The following is an 18,115-nucleotide window of genomic DNA, read 5'->3' on the forward strand; positions in this document are numbered from 1 at the left end:
TAATCAAAATTCATAAATGAATATATATAAACTATGGCAGATTTAGTTTATGTTATATGTTTTCTCAGAAGTATAAAGTACATTTATTCAAGGATAATTACTGTTTTATACTGATTTCTCGCTAGTAAACTAGATTATACAGAATTGTGAGGCGCTACTTCAATATTGTACCCTTAGGTGTATAGTGATAAATCCTTTTAGTATAACCAGAGTCTCCTGGAGGGAGAGCATGAGATTTGTGAATAGATCTATTCGGGACTGACAATCCCACACCTGAACTGCTAGCTACAGTTAGGCGGGCACGCCTGGGGTGAACAAATGTCATTTAGCTTAACGCCTGAAGAACGTTATAAAGGTCTCTCGGTCATATCAAGTATGGTTATAGGACTCGCAAATAAGTATAAACTAACTTTGTTTACGGGCTCTACCCTTCATGAGTTTTATTTTGAGTAATAAAACTACTTATATATACAGACAATATTCAGGGATTTCTATACTGGCATCTCTACCTCTAGGGCAGATAACATGATTTCTAAAACCGATGGTTTATGTTTTACTAATAGATACTCTTTCATCACTACTTTTCATAAGAAAATATAGGATTTTCTTGAGGAACACTTTTCAAAAGCATCAAAGAACATTTTTCTCTAAAAACTAAATGCTTATGAACTCACCAGCTTTATGCTGATATTTTTCAAATTGTTTGTATTCTCAGGAAATTAGTAGACAGGTACTTGCCGGATTTTCGAGGAACTGAAGCATTACGAGTTTTTAAGTTTTTTACAATGCAAAACTATTGGATGTAATTCAAACTAAATTTCAAAACAGATGTAAACGTTTTTGCCTAAGTATTCACTGTAATGGTTGTGTTGCTATGATTGTTGTTATTCATTGGTTGTGATGCTATACATGACGTCCTCCGCCCCGGAACGTTTCCGCCATTGGTTTCGGGGTGTGACATAAGACTTCTTCCAATTACATTAAAAGACGCGACAAAGGATTGGGTGAAATCACTCCCACCAGGAGCTATACGAAATAGGCTAATTTAAGGATGAAATTTATTCAACAATTAAAGTCCACCCTCGAATATTTCTATATTAAAGAAAAACATCGCAAATTTTTAACAAAATGATAGGGAGTCATGTTACGAAGCGTGGGAGAACTACAAGGGAATGTTACGAAATTGCCCTCAACATGACTTAAATATGCAACAAGAAATCACAACTTTTTATGATGGAATAAATATGATCACAAGGAAACTTCTCGATTCGCAAGGTTGTAATGTCATAAAAATCAGAGTAAAATTTTCAAATTTTCAAAAACAATCCAATGACCATAATTGTTAAAAAAACATTGTTTCCAAGAATAACAGTCACAATCAGAGTATCCCAAAATCCAAAATCATAAACGAAGAGGATGTGCACGATCACGCCCTCGCTTTTCCACGATCGCCTGAAGTACCTGAAACAATAAACTGAAACTATAAGCCAACGCTTAGTGAGTTCCCCCAAAGTATCACACACAACATATATAACATATACAATCATGCATGCTAGGTCTAATTAGTCATCAGACTGGAATACCTTTAGGTCCACAACCATTGGGTTGGATTACCCCCGGCCCAATCAGTCATCAAATTGGAATACCACTATACAACGGGTGCAATCAGTCATCGGACTAGTATATGCACGCCCTCGGTTTAAAGTCTACTACGAATTTCATTTAGATCGCTAAGGATAAAAAGCATTTTGTCAAAAATTTACTTTTTACGATACGCGGAGCCGTGCCTGTTTAATCATGAAACTTCGACGGGTCATAACTTCTTCGTTATAAGTCGGATATCAACGTTATTTATATGTACGAAGTCCTTGTGAAATACACTATAACTTATGTTAAGATTATTTATCCTAAATATTTTTCTATCAAAAAGTCATTTTTAATGCTTATTATCTCTAAATTAACTAGCCAGAATCTGTAGGCGTTAGAATAATCCTTCGTGTAAAATAATCAACCCCACAATGGTTAGAATCAAACGAGAGCTACACAATAAGGCCAATTCCATCACTCCGAGATTATTTAACCCTTGCAGCATGTGAGTTAACGTATTCACTTAATGGTTAACTCACATCAATAAGGGTCCCACATAGCACAAAGTAAGCAACATTCGTGCTGTAACACTCCAAACCACAAAACAAACAAAGGACATCCCAAGCTTAACTGCTACTACCATGCTAGGAACTTCTACTATCACTTTCGGTTGCCTTATGCATGCAAATTATACAAAATACATGATCAAATAGAATGTTAAATAAAAGACTCTACCCTAAGACCACAACCAGACGAGGAACATGAAATAAGGCTAAATCAGTCATTCGAAGGATATATGATCCTAACTGTATCCAATCTTTCTAACATGCAACCATTCATATCATATAACATATCAACAAGTATGGGTATTTTGGGAATCACTTGAGCTCGGTTGATTGCACACATCACACCCCTTCTTCTTTATAAAAATCTTTTTAGAAAACTTAATATATTATAAAAGATTACCAATTCCTTAGTTTGAGTTCAAACACACCCGAGAATGTGCCCGAATCCCTCAACCCAAGGCTCTAATACCAACTTGTAACACCCAAAAAATCCATGGAAAATTTTCATTTTTAAAACAATAAACCATACAAATGAGTTGTTCCAAAATCGGTCAAAATGGATATATTATTTAAACATCAAAGTAAAAATCATAAACAACCACATAGAATAAAACTCTAAGGGATGTTGTGCAATCATGCCGACCCTTACCTTTTGAACTGGAAGTATATAACCATAAAACTTAAGCATAAAGCTTAGCGAGTTGCCCAAATACCACATTGCATACATATCATTGGGCCTAGACCGAACATTAGGCCCATCCCATAATAATGGGCCTATCCCTTCCTAAATAATGGGCCTAACTTAGCATACATTTAGGCCTAGCCTGTTATATAATGGGCCTAGAGCAACATACGATAGGCCCAACCCTCTCATTCAACTGAACCTAGCCCTACATGCATGTCCATGGGTCCTAACCCAACATACAATGCAAGAGTCACAAAGATAACTAGCATTCTACCTAACACATTCCAGTGGGACGACATTAGTGCCTTCGACCCACAAGTATAGTGAGGAGACTCACCTCAATCTAGAGATAACCGAATCACACACATGTTGCTACTAACGGGCTCCTCACACTAAACATATTCAAAATCATCCGTAATTAATAATTAAGGCGATCATCCATAATCTAAGGTCCAATCATATTCCATCGTGCTAAGGGGTAAAAGACCATTTTATCCTTCCCATACTTGACCCAACATTCTTGGCCCAACACCCACAAGACCCAAGGATCAAAAGCCATTCTGGTGAGTATGCCCCGCGTACCACCCTAGTACGCCCGAATTACTGCATGTTGAAGCCCCATTTCTCATTCTAAGCTCTTAATGCCTTAAGACAAATCATCTAACTTCTAGATCTTATTCCAAGAGACGTTGTAAGTCATAAAGTTCCTGACTTTATGACTTTGCATGGCTTAATGATGCCCAAACCAAAGACCTATAATCATAATTTCACTAAAAAGGCCACTAACTCATGCATGGAAACATTATACTCATCAAGATCCAATTTTTATACTCACAAGAACCAAAACTATGGGACCAAAACATGGAAATTATAACCTAAAACTAGATCTACAAAAAGAACCATCAAGTTTGAAGCTTTATACCTCCAGAAGAAAGATAAAGGTGAACAAGGCCTGGATCTTCAAGCTCCAGGATAACCAAAACTTCTCTAATGAGGTCTTTCTTCTCCAAGATGCACCAAAAACACTCTAAAACACTCAAAAGCTCAAGGATCTCACAAATGGGGCTATGGTTTCGAATTTAGGGTTAGAGAGGATGAAGGCTGAAGGTAAGAAGGGTTTGCAATAAGTTAAGGTCTTGAAATAGGGTCGAAGACCCAAATATTAGGGTTTGCTTCATACTTGCATACGCTAACATACTCCTGGTAGGTCCATCGTACTAGGGTGAACCTCCACGATCATTTAAGCCTAGTACGCCCAATGTACAGTTTGTACACCTAACGTACTAGCCTAAACCCAAAACCTTCCTAACTTCTAATGGTCATAACTCTCATGACACAAATCCGATTTTGACGTTCTTTGTATGCTCGGAAAGATAATGAAAGACCTTATCATCCCATCTAATCTCTTTTGAATCAAAACCTTCCGAACTAGAATCCTTAATTTAATAAAAGGTGTGAAGCATCACTTTTACCATTATACCCATGGACTCCCAAAACACAAACCGAAAGTTTGGATATGATCACACAACTTTTATAATCCACATCCAATTGGGTCTATAACCTAAACCCTTTGAGTTCCAGGGTTGTAACTTGATCTGTAACTTGATCCATTAATGCCCATAATTCCCGAAATAGGAAGATTTTCAAAACCGGATGTTACAGAAGGACATTAAAACACACCTTTTTTGGATAATAGTAGAAACATCAGTCTAGTTTACATGATGTCATGATGATTGAACTATAATATCTCCTCCACAAAACGAACTGTCATGATTGGAGAGATAGAAATAGATAGATAGAGAAAGAAAATATGAAGAAAAAGATGAAAAAAAAAAAGAAATTCACATCAACAAGCCGAAAGGGGAGACGAGGGAGAAAACACGAACTTGTCCAAATATGCATGGCACGTGTGGGTCTTCTATGGAAAATATTTAGCGATATGTGTAAGAGGGACCAAAAATGTTTAGAAACTCTTCACTAAGGACCATATTGGAAAAATAAAGGTTACTTGTTATACCTCCTAAACCAAAAAAGTGTTAAAACATGGACCAATTTGTAATCTAGTCTAAAAATGTTATGGTTTTATTAGAGATGGAAACGGAGTATTCCATTTCCATATATAGTAAAACTAGTTTATATAAAATTTGTTATTTGTGAATATTATTTGGTCACTTGAATGCATCTTGACATCTTCATTTGACAAATGTTTAACTCAAAAACTCAAAGTAGAAAATCAAGACGATAAATATTTGTGAGTTTGTCATGCATAGTTGAGGGCTCATGGGCCTATTATGATTTTTCTTTTTGATGTACCAATGATGTATACTATGTAGACAAAACTGCAAAAATGGTCCTTGTGGTATGCATTTTTTTGGGGTTTTAGTCCAAACTACGACTTTTTTGGATTGGTGGTCCTTTTGAGCTAGTTTCGTTGCGTTTTTAGTCCCTCTGAATAGTGAAATGACTGTAATACCCTTGGGGTATTTATTTTTCATTTTTCTTTGGATTTTTTTAAATCTAATAGTTAATTTAAGAAAAGAGGGGTCCACCTCTCTCTCTCTCTCTCTCTCTCTCTCTCTCTCTCTCTCTCTGTGTGTTTGAATGTGTATTCTACTGTACGAAAAATATGTCCCCATTTCTTCTTCTTCTTGATTCCAATCATCTACCAACACTAATGGTATGGCTACCCAAGCTTCCCCCTTTGCACTCATAATCCCCAATCAAACCTCCCCATGGAAACAATCGCAACCCATCCAAACCCACCACCTGTTTCACCACCATCAAGGTTGCAGCGACATGGGAGGTCCCCACTAAAGAAGCTCTGATAGGATTCATCCCACCCGAACTCGACCCCAACACCTCATCTCCAATCTTCGTCGGAAGCACCGGTGGGTTGCTAAGAAAAGCTAGAGTGGAGGAGTTATACGTCATCACATGGAACTCACCAAAAGAATAGATGTTTGCCCACCGTTGGCGCTGCCATTATGAGGGAAGGACCAAATCGCCACCACAACGTACGAAAGCTCCACCAAACAGAAGCCTCCTCTCCATTAAAACTGAAAGCTTCCATCTGCTCCCGCTACCCCAACGCAAAGTACGTCGACCCTCCCTCAACCTCCTCTACAACGGTGAAATAAACCCATATCCTACAATGTAAAAACGCCATCAGATCCCCTATTGTTATTGTAATCGTGGATTCAAATAAAAAACTTTTAGAGATGATATTTCTTTGTTCTTTTGCTGATGAGGGTGGGATGAATTGGGGCGAGATTGGATGCAATCTTGGTGGAGAAACCCTGTCGATGAAGCAAGAAACTAGTGTGTATGTTTGTGAAATTTGAGCTTCTAATTGAAATTGTAAACTGTTTTCCTCCATGATTGATCTTTCTGGCTAATTGGTGCATTGCGTAGCTTCACTTTTATGGTCTTGTAGGTCGATTTTGTGCCCACTGGGAAGGTTTCGTTGAATGTCCATGTGAGGTTCATCAGGTTGTTAGAACTGCAACATTTAGGGGAAAAGAGAGAGAGAGAGAGAGAGAGAGAGAGAGAGAGAGAGAGAGAGGTGGGTCCTTTATTATTTTTTTTAATTGTTAAAATAAATAAAGAAATATTAAAATTTAAGAATAGTGAAAGAAAAATGAAAAATAAATAACCAAGGGTATTATAGTCATTTCAATTTTTGGAGGGACCATTTTCACATACAAACCACTCCAAAAGGACTACGAAACCAAAAAAGTCACTGTTTAGACTAAAACCCCAAAATTTTGCATACCACAGGGACATTTTTGCAATTTTGTCTACTATGTAAGATAAGTCCTTCCTTACTATGAATTATGTCACATCAACAAAAAGTATAAATTCATCGAGAACACCCCCCCCCCCCCCCCCCCCCCCCAACATAATGCTAAAGAAGAAGGTAAATATACCATTTACATAAAAATCAACAAAACACAAAAAAACGTTTTCAACGAACATATAAAAAGGTGATACACGACTTTCTTGCGTAGAACGTTAGTAAAAAAGCATTTATTCTGTTATATAATATAATTATTAGTTTGATGTGAAATAAAATTAATCACAAGTGAAAAGTGATAAAACAAAAAATGGATGATTATTTAATTATTATATGTGAAATTGTTGACGCCCGGGACCAAATAATATGATGATGCGTAGGCGATTTACTTACGTCTTAAAGCGTACAAGTTTCACACACTCTCACTATATTTGTGTTGATGTTGCTTAATGATCTATGGTTACCCATGACCCTAATATTCATCGAGTTAACTAGAGCTAATAATATACGTTTAAATATATTAGTTTTATTAGTTTTTTTATATAAATAAGATATAATATGGTATTGTCATATAATTTTTTATATTGTGGGTATATTTATATTGTGAAAAAACAAAACGTGATTAGATATATTTTTATGTGATAAATCGCTAAATTTACCAAAAATAGATGGTCTCATTGCAAGACACCATTTTGATTTTTGAACATTTATCTTTTAAAAACTATTTATTTAGTGAAATCTGCCTTTATTTGTGATTTTTATTAAAAAAAAATGCAAAATCGTGTACTATTCGAAAGCTTTTATGTTTATAAACTTACGACTAAGGTTTCGTTTGATCGTTTATGTCCGGGAAAATACTGTCTGGGAAAGTATTGTATGAGAAGGTTTTCTGACTGGGAAATAAATGATGTTGTTTGATTGTATATCTGATTGACTAAGCTGAATGATGAAAAATAACAATATTAATTTGTTGTTCTATACTATGATGGATGAAGTTACTGAATAAACATAAATTCATACAAATTATCATACAAAATCAAAATTACACAATAATCATTTAAAAATCCAAACTGAATGTTGATTAAGTTGTTTTTAGTTTATTTTTTTTTTCAAGTAGATGTTACGTTGTTATTTTTTCTAGACATTTTAATTTTTTTTTTATAATTCAATATTTGACTTTTGACCTGGTTTATATCCAATAATGGTGGGATGGATGAGATTTTTTAAAATATATTAAGATGATGGTGATATTGCCCAAAAAAAAATTAATCCAATAAAAATGAATTAAAAATTAACTAAAAGAAATTAATAATACAATAAAGTAATATTCGTTAATATATAAATATTATATGTTTATAAATAATATTTATTAATATATAATAATCCAATAAAAAAGAATTAATCCATAAAAAGAAATAAAAAAAATTATTTAAAAGAAATTAATAATCTAATAAAATACTATTAATTAATACATAAATATTATATATTAAAAATAATATTTATTAATATATAATAATCCAATAAAAAAGAAATTAAAAAAATTATTCACAAGAAATTAATAATCCAAGAAAGAAAAATGCGAAGTTTGAAGCATAATTGTCTTTTCAGTTTATTCAACCAAAAAAATATGGTTTTTGAGCTTTCTGGGAAAGACATATCTTACCGAAAAGACCTATTTTTTGTGTATATCAAATAGTCTTTCCGGTCCATTCAGCCAGAAAGATCTTTTTGGACCTGGAAAAATGTTTATCAAACAGGGCCTAACATTAGATACAGTTAAGAGCATATTTGGAATATTAAAAAAACTCCATAAGGTTTTCAAACAGTTTATCAAAAGCTAGTTTATAAACTGTAATAAACTATTTATTATTATTTTACCAAACAACAAATTATAGTGAACTTAACTTATATATCTATTTATTTTTCCAACCAATCTGTTATATTTATAAATTGATTATCAAATATTTGCTTATGGCATGGAATATTCATATTTAATCCATAACATATTTTTAAATAAAAACTAGAAGGAATCTCATGCTTCGAACAGGTCAGAATGGTGCACGTAGTTCTGGGATATTATTTCGCCAACTAACCGTACCTTCATCAAAATGTCCACAAAAGATTGATAGCCAATACAAAGCCTACGGAAGATATACCCATGAGATTAAGAAACACCCTAGATCCATTCCAATCCCAACAACGAAAAGCAAAGTTGTAGCTAACAAAATGTGTTTCGCTCCGTCATGTCACACCCCAAACCGAGAACGGCAGAAACGTTCGGGGGCGGAGGACGTCATGTATAGTATCATAACAATGCACAATAGTAAAGCAAGCAACAACATCCATTTCATTAATAGAATAGTTAATACATTTGTGTTCTGTGAATAGTAGTATGACACCAAAAATGTAAAGCAAAATATAAAAGACGAGTCTTGAACATGCTCCGTCTTCTCAAAACTTGATCTAATGCACCTGACTACTGGTTCCCTGAGAATACAAGTTGTTTTGAAAGAGAGTATCAAAATTTAAGTTGGTGAGTTCACAATTATATTAGTGTCAAGTGTATGCATTGCTTAGTGAAAATGTTTGTATCTGACTAGTGAAAATGTTTATATATGTCTAGTGAAAATGTTTGTATCTTTCCTAGAAAATCCTATATTTTCTACATTAAATGAAAAGTAGTCTTCTAGCAAGACTCAACTGTTTGTATGTTCTGTTCTCTTGAAAATAGCATAAAATGTATATTTGTACTTGAAATAGTATAAATTTATGTTTTCCATATTTGTAATACTATCTTTACTCGGAAAATAGTATGCATTTCTCATGTGAGAATATCATTGTATGAATGTAATGGAAAATTAAGATTTACAATAGTATTGTATAAAATACACTACAGATGCATTAGCTACCTTAAAACCAAACTGTTAATTAAGGTTAAAATGTGATTAGGTTATAACCATGCTTGATATACTAGTATAAAACACGACATTTTTCAGGCGTCGAAAATGATATGACATTTTTCACCCGTAGACCTGCAGATCCCACTGTAGCTAGCAGCAAGGTGTGGGATGGTCAATCCCGTATAGATCTATACACAAACTCACACTCTCCCTCCAGGAGACTTTGGTTACAAAATGTGACATATCAAAAATATTGATATGCCATGAAATAGTATCTCACATTTTAGTTATCTTGTTTTTGTTATAGTATGTAAGTTCCTTCTTGTTCTTGTAAATGAATAGTATACTTGGTAATGAATAGTGATAGTATGTATGTATTGACTCATGTATTGTTTCTCTGTTCTAGAAATAGCATGTAGTGATCCTCTAAACTATACCTATTATAGTTTATTAGTATGTTTATTTGAATTGTCACTGATTTGTAGAAAAGACTCAATTGCCCAACATAATCAACTGAGTTAAGTATATTCTTTGAAAATGAGGTTTAATATTCAGGCATATATTAAGCAAGTATAAATATAATTTAACCGACATTCGGACTAGTGATCATACCCTAAGCCCACAACCAAACAAGGAACAAGAGTTACGGTATTTAGCAATAGTCCTAAGTCCGTTAAAGCATACTTATACATAAATATTTACACATATATGATTTTGATATAAACAGAAATCTAAAAATAGTTTAGAAGAGTTTTAAAGTGATTTTAACAACATTTGAGCGTAAGAAATCCTTTTGTTTATTGTTTCCAGATGTAAATGATTAACACAAATATATTGTGTTCTATGTGTATTCCCCCCCCCCCCCCCTAAAAAGCATTTAAAAAGGTAAATTGTAGGGGTATGAACTCACCTTAAGTGAGTGATTCGATGGAGTGTTCGATGTAGGATGATTTTTTCCACTAGTTAGCTCCCGGGACAAAACAAAATCCTAAATAGCAATTTACGTGACATATTGGCATGGAGTTAGTGAATAAAGCTTCAAAGGTGTTAAGGAAACAACCTAGGACGTAAGAATTACTTACAATAGAAGTGTTAGAAGCGAAATCGAGTGACTGCTTGGAGTTCATGGCTGGCTTCGATGTTTACGGCCGTAAAAGGTTCACAGCTACTTGAAGATTCAAGTGTTTTCGGCTGTAAACTCAAGTGTGATCTTGGTGTTCTCGGTGAAACCAACGAGATTCAAGGGTTTACAGCTGTAAACCTAGAAATGAGGGGTGTTTGATCGATGAAAATAAGAAAACTAGATGCTATTATCAAGATCCGAAGGTGAATCAAATGACCCTCGGATGATAGTTGAGAGAAAGTTAGGGGTTTTCGGTTGAAGATCTTGAGAGAGAAATGTTGAGTTTTCGGCTAGAAGTGTAGAAGTGATGATTATTTCAGTCAAACATATATATATATATATATATATATATATATATATATATATATATATGGTAGAGTTTGTGTTCTGAAGGAGTTCGCAGTCGCAAACCATATGTTCACTGTCTGAAGCGAGTTCACAGCCGAGAACGAGGTTCTTGCGAGAACGAGGTTCTTGGTTGCGAGGCATTTATGGTTGCGAAGGTTTTCGGTTCCTGCGAGGCTCTTCGGATTTTAAGTGTTTTAACATGTAAAGGCTATTAATATAACCTTATGATCACATCAAATCACAAGTTTGACTTTTATTGGATAAGTTTGACTTTAATTGACCAAGTTTGACTTTAGTTGACCAAGTTTGACTTTTACAAGATTTGAAATTATAGGTTGTCACATCATCACCCCATTAGAGGGAATTTCGTCCCGAAAGTAAGTCTAAGAGATACATGTGGACTCAGGGAATAGATGAGGATACTTATGTTTCATTTGATCCTCCCGCTCCCAAGTGAATTCAGGTCCTCGCTTTGCGTTCCAGCAAACCTTCACTATCGGAATACGACTTTGTTTGGTTTGCTTGACTTCCTTATCCATGATCTCTACCCATTCCTCCATGAAATTGAGACTCTCATTGATCTCAATTTCATCGAGTGGGATTACAAGAGTCTCATCATATAGGCACTTCTTTAGGTTCGATACGTGGAAGGTAGGGTGCACGTTGATAAGTTCTTTAAGTAGACGGAGTTTGTAAGCTACAGGGCCGATTCTAGTGAGAATCTCAAAAGACCCAATGTACCTTGGATTTAGCTTACCACGCTTTCCGAAGCGTACTAAGCCCTTCCAGGGTGAGAACTTCAATAGAACAAGGTCACCAACCTGAAATTCCAAAGGTTTCTGGCTTTTGTCAGCATAACTTTTATGTCGGTCTGTAGAGGCTTTCAATCGTTCACAAATCTGAACAATCTTCTCTGTCGTTTCCCGGATGATATTTGGACCCGTGAGAGTGCTGTCAGGAACTTGTCCTTTAGCTAGTTGCGTGTCCCCACCTCAGCCTAGCAGAAAGGGGATCTGCACTTCCAGACATAGAGGGCTTCAAATGGAGCAACTTTGATATTGGTATGGTAGCTGTTGTTGTATGAAAACTCGACCAATGGTAAATGGATATCCCATGCTTTACCAAAGTCGATCACACAAGCTCTCAGCATGTTTTCCAACGTTTGTATCGTCCTCTCGCTCTGTCTATCAGTTTGTTGGTGGTAGGCTATACTCATGGGGAAAGTATCAATTTAATATTCCCCACACATATCAGAATCGGACTTGGAGCAGAAACATTTTCTTTATACAACGATGGACTCGGCGAGTGCACTTACCTACTCGACGAGTCCCAGTATAAAAACTCGACTTCTTCCAGTATTACGCTACAACTCGGCGAGCCACCCTACAGACTCGACAAGTTGATCCTTATTTTGTCTCTCAAGCTGATGATTTGATACGACAATTGGCTACACCTTTGAAGAACATTTTCCGAGCGTTTCCGAGAGTTTTTTTTCGTCTACATTTGGAGCTATACCACACGATACTTGACACCCAAGGCATGGAAGAGTTGTTCCCATGTCTAAAGTTAATTGAAGATGGAGCTTTACATGAAGAAGATTAACCTCGCGACTACTATCCCAGGGGAGTTTGTTCCAATTCCCTCTTTATTTTATTGTTCTTTATCATGCATAATATGCAATGGGGACATTGCATAAATTAAGTGTGGGGTAGGTGGTTGGTTAAATTAGTTAAAATTTTAGTTAAAATTCGAAAATCTTGAAATTTTAGTTAATTTTGAAATTTTTGCGTTAAAATTGCTAGGGCTAATTTAGAAAATTTTGGTAAAAGTAATTAGGATTCCATACTAGTATTATGTTGATGATTGCATGAAAACCCAAATGTTTAGTTGAGCCTATATACGTTGTAGTGCATTTGTGGCTTCCTTATTCTAGTGAAATCATGGGACAAAAACACGACCTCGCTTAGTTTGAAGGATGCAATATGTTTAGCAGCCTAAACCTGAAATGTATCCAGGAAAATTATTATCGTTAGCCAATAAAGGTTGAAGTTGAGCGCCCCTGCTTAAGCATGTAGGTTTTTGAGTGAAAAAAGAAAGGTACATGTAAAAAAAAGAGAGAGAATTGCAAGAAAAGTTGTAAGAATTTTGGAGCAATCAAAGTGAAGATCAAAAGATCAAAATTCCGAAGATTCAAAAAGTTGAGGATACCAAAAATCAAACAACAAGGTGGTGAATTCAAAGAAATAAAAGATCAAATGTCAAAGAAGTGAAGAATTCCAAAGACCTCCAATGTGGTATCATAAGTTGTAATTGTCTAGATTATGTATGCTTGGGTTGCTCAACCAAAAATACCTTGAGGTTAGGAGGTTTTCTGAGGATGGATTCGGAGGGATGCATAAAATGAGCATTGTTCGGAAAAAGTGGGCAAATGTTTATGAGGATTGTGAGTATTTAGAGTATGGGGGTTCTTTAGGAAAAAATTTAGACACAAATGCATGCGCTGCGGTCTTGGCATAATGGTTGGGTTCGATTGGGATTGTTTTATGTAATATTAGTGTACTAAAATTATGTTTTTCTTGGGGGCAAGCAAAGGTCAAGTGTGGGGTATTTTGATATGGGCATATTTAGTCATATAATTCATGCCTTATCTTAATACTTTATGTTGTTTTTATCTCATTTAATGAACAAAAGGTGCTAAATTAGCTTAAATATTTCATTTTCAGCAACAAAGACATGCTCGAAAGGAAAATGAAGCGGAACTAGCGATTGGAAGCTTGGATCTTGGATTTTGAAGAAAGAAGGATGTTGCTGGACAGCTTGACCCCTCGTCAGTGTTTTGGCCATATCTCATGAACCGTAACTCCGATTGATGAGATTCAAAATGTTATGAAAAGTAGACACAATTTCGGACGACTTTCGTGTTTTGAGAAAATGCTGATCCGAAACGTACTCGGCGAGTAGGGTCGATTACTCGGCGAGTTGTATCGAACTTTCGTGATTCTGGACGCGCTGACTTGCCGTACACGGGTTTTAAGTGATGTACTCGGCGAGTAGGTCACTGGACTCGCCAAGTAGCCTCTGTTTTGTGAAAATCTATATAAAGGGACTTTCAGATCGATACCCTAGCATGGAGAGAAACCCTAGGAGGCTGAGAAACGATTGGAAGTGCTGCTAGGTCGTGAGGAACTGAAGAATCAACCCTACATTCAATTGTGAAGAGAATCAAGACAATTTTGGTTTATTCTTATTAACTTTTTGATTTGAATCATGTTTACATACTTTGATTTCGTTTTTGATTTTATGTTTACTGCAAACATGAGCTAAAAACTTATTCTTCTGTTAGGGTAGACAATGTTGTGAACATGGATTGATTATTTGAGTAGGATTAATTTTAATTGGTAATTATGTTTAGTTAAGCTTATTAAAGAACCTTATGTGTTGACAATGACTATTCTTCTGTTAATAAATCAGTAATTAAGTTGTATGAACATCTCTTAGTTATTAATTTCATATGATTTATTGTGACCACATAGTTGTATGTCTAGGAATAACGAATGTGAAACTAGAATTAACTAGAAGATAGGTAAGTAAATGTGTGAGCTTGTTTGATGAACATCAGCAAGAGGTTAATTGAAGGGCCAATTTAGTTAACCACTACAAGTCTTACTTAACCCAAATCAATAATCTAGGAAACCCGTTAATTTAGACAACTGGCCATTGCTTGAGTTAATTTGTTTTCTAAGAATTAGGAATAGCGAACGTGAACCTAATTATCTTAATCGGTAGCCAATGAAGAATTAATCCGATACATTAAAATCATCCATGGGAACAAATGAGTCGTACCTAAACAGAAGTCCTCTTTACTATTGAATTTAGTTGGTAATTAATTGTTTTAGTTGCTAGTTATTCTAATTAAGTTTCTAGTCTTGTAAAACTAGAGAAAACCCCCTTTTTGTTATTTGTTTTATTTAGATAATATTAGCATTTATTTTAATTGTTTACCGTTCCCTGTGTTCGATATCATACTTGTTTGAACTATATTACTAATCGATAGGTACACTGCCTTTCGTGTGTTTATTTTGTGTCTAAGTTAGTAGGATTAAAACTAGTTTGTTTCACACACATCAAGTTTTTGAAAAACTTGATGTGTGTGAAACCAACTAGTTTTAAACCTACTTTTAATTATCAAATAACACACAAAAGGCAGTGAACCTATCAATTATGGTATAGCTAAATAAGCAGGGTATCGAACACAGGGAACGGCAAATTAAACTAAATACTAATTTAATCTAAGTTAATTAAGAAGCAGAGGTTTTTCTCTAGTTTTACAAGACTAGAAACTTACTAATTATTACTAATTTAAAACTAGAAAATAACGATTTAACTAGATTCAATAATTGGAAAGGAACTTCTGTTTAGTTCAACTTGGTTAACTCTATGGTTGATTTTCAAGGTAATAGTGCAATGGATTAATTCTTTCGTTGGTTACCGATTCAAGTGATTAGATTTGTGTTCACTACCCTAATCCTTAGCAAATAAACTAACTCAAACAGTGGCCAATTGTCTAATTTAATTATATTTACTAGATTAATTATTCGGGTTAAGTTAGACTTGCAATAGTTAACTAATTTATTCTTTTTAATTAACCTCTTGTTTGATAGTCATCTTACAAGCTTGCACATGAATTTACTCAATTTTCTTATTAATTCTAGTTTCATATTCATTAATCCTAGACATATAACTATGTGGTCACAATATATCATATGAGGACAATAATCAATAGATGTTCATGCTAATCAATTATCTTCCTATTAACAGAAAATTAATTATTATTCACACACAAGGTTCTTTAGCAAGCTAAAATAACAAAAATTCACCAACTTGGAATTAATCCTACCAATCAATCAAACCATATTGTCAACTTTGTATCCCCAAACAGAAGTCTAAAGGTTTTAGCTCATAATTAAAGTAAATAACAGCAAACAAACAAAGTCAAGTTGCTTAATCATGATGAATAAACAAAAGAATAAGTGGAATGATGAAATTTTGCCTTAATTACTCTCCGGAATTGAATTCTAGCTTCCTTCGTCGTCTTCTAGGGTTTTTCAGGCTTCTCAATCGTAGCAAAGCACTTCTGAATCGTCCCAGAACTCTCTCCTATCGATCTGTGGAATTATCTTTAAATATACGAATCGACTCGTCGAGTCAACTAGTGACTCGTCGAGTCCCTCTCACATTCCCCGTATTGCGATAACTCTCTGGGATCCCGAGTCATTATCTTCTCGATCCTTCGATTGGACTCGCCGAGTAGGTGCCTTTTTTAGTGTTTTCCTTCTTTATTCCATTCTCGATCTTCTAACTGTTTCTCCCGCTTCCTTTCGCTTCCAAGCTTCATCTTAGGACTGACTTTTAAGTACCTTTTGTCCATAATATGCGATAATTAAACTAATAAATGAATAAAAATGTATACTTAATATGAACTAATTATGCACATATCAAAATACCCCACACTTGTCTTTTGCTTGCCCCCAAGCAAAACTGAATTTTAAACATATTAGAATCATATATAACAACTCCAATCTAACCCAGCCATTATGCCAAGACCACAACGCATGCATTTGTGTCTAAAATTTTTCCTATAAACCTTCCATACTCCAAATACTCACAATCCTCATAAACACTTGCCCACTCACCCCGGACTATGCTCATTTTATGCAACCCTCCGAATCCATCCGCAAAAAACCTCTTTGACATTTGATCTTTAATTTTTGGGTATCTTCAACTTTTGAATTTCTTCAGAATTTTTGATCTTTGAACTTCATACTTTGACTTTGATGCTCCAAAAATTCTTCAAACCTTTTCTTGTAATTCTCTTTTTTTAACCCATTCTTCTTTACTTTCTCTTGTACCTCCTTCTCTTTAAATTTAATCACTTCATATTTTGTAATGGCTCGTGCTTTAGGTTTAGTAGTGAATGGTCGATCAGCTTCCACCCTTCTTCCCTCTATGTCTTCATCCTTTTCTGTGTTCAACCCTTCTCCAAATGGAATTGTATCAAGGTATGCTACCTCGGCGTATTGGACTTCCATTTCTTTCCCTTCTTCTGTTGTTTGTTCTTCCAAATAATCATAAATAGTAACTAAATCCATGGTATGTGAAGAACTATCAACAAACAGATCAACATTGTCCAGGTTTTTATTAAATTCGACTGGACTCGTCGAGTCCATCAAGGTGACTCGGCGAGTCTGATCGGGTTCCATCAATTATGGAGTGTTTTCTGAGTTGGCTCCTTCCAGTAGCTTTTCTAACTCCTCCAAGTCTTTGATAGCATCTCCACTTTCTTCAGAGTGTAGCAAAAGCTTGCTTGGATCTTCTTTTAGCAAAATTTCAAGTTCTTTTTGTAATATCTCATCATCCAATTGGATAAATGAGATTTCTTCTCTCTTTTCTTCTTTTCGCTTGGCTTCTGGAATAGCTTTAAACATCACCGACTCATCACCTACTCTCAATGTCAATGTAGACTCACTTATATCAATTAGAGCACACACGGTGTTTAAGAATGATCTCCCCAAAATAATTGGTATTGTGGGGTCTTCTTCCATATCCACCACCACGAAGTCTACCGGAAAAATAAACTCGTCCACTTTGATAAGGATATCCTCACAAACGCCTTGTGGATGAATTATCGTTTTGTCCGCCAAATGGATCCTCATATTTACCGGCCTTGGTGCTGGTAAGTTCAGCTTCTTAAAGAATGAATAGGGCATCAAATTAATGCTTGCACCTGAATCAGCTAATGCTCGGGTAAAAACTTCATTACCAAATTGGCACGGAATCACCATATTTCCCGGATCACTCTTCTTTTCAGGCAGCTCATTCATCAATATTTCCGCGACTTCAGCCAAATCCTTTCTAGCAGCGAAAAGGCTTTTAAGCAGGTTGAAGTATTTAGGTGTTTGGAGCATTGTTTCCACAAATGGCATATTGACTTGTAAAGCTTTAACATGCTCCATGAATGTTCTGTATGCTTCTACTTTTCTGCAGGTATGGCTTTGATTGGGTATGGCAGAGGAGGATTGTATGGCTTTAGAAAACTGGCAGTTTTTTCATTCC

The 18,115-nt window shown here is 35.1% G+C and overlaps 1 non-coding gene across 1 annotated transcript; it reads right to left on the reverse strand.

Annotated features, from left to right (window-relative positions):
* Positions 1-1,094: 1,094 nt before the first annotated feature.
* On the reverse strand, positions 1,095-1,201 carry LOC145071600 (small nucleolar RNA R71). Its single transcript, XR_013690606.1, has one exon. It is a non-coding gene; the product is annotated as a small nucleolar RNA R71 (small nucleolar RNA).
* Positions 1,202-18,115: the final 16,914 nt, after the last annotated feature.

Source organism: Lactuca serriola, chromosome 8 (assembly GCF_051521515.1).
Source record: "Lactuca serriola cultivar US96UC23 chromosome 8, Lser_US96UC23_V15, whole genome shotgun sequence".
Classification (NCBI taxonomy): Eukaryota; Viridiplantae; Streptophyta; class Magnoliopsida; order Asterales; family Asteraceae; genus Lactuca; species Lactuca serriola.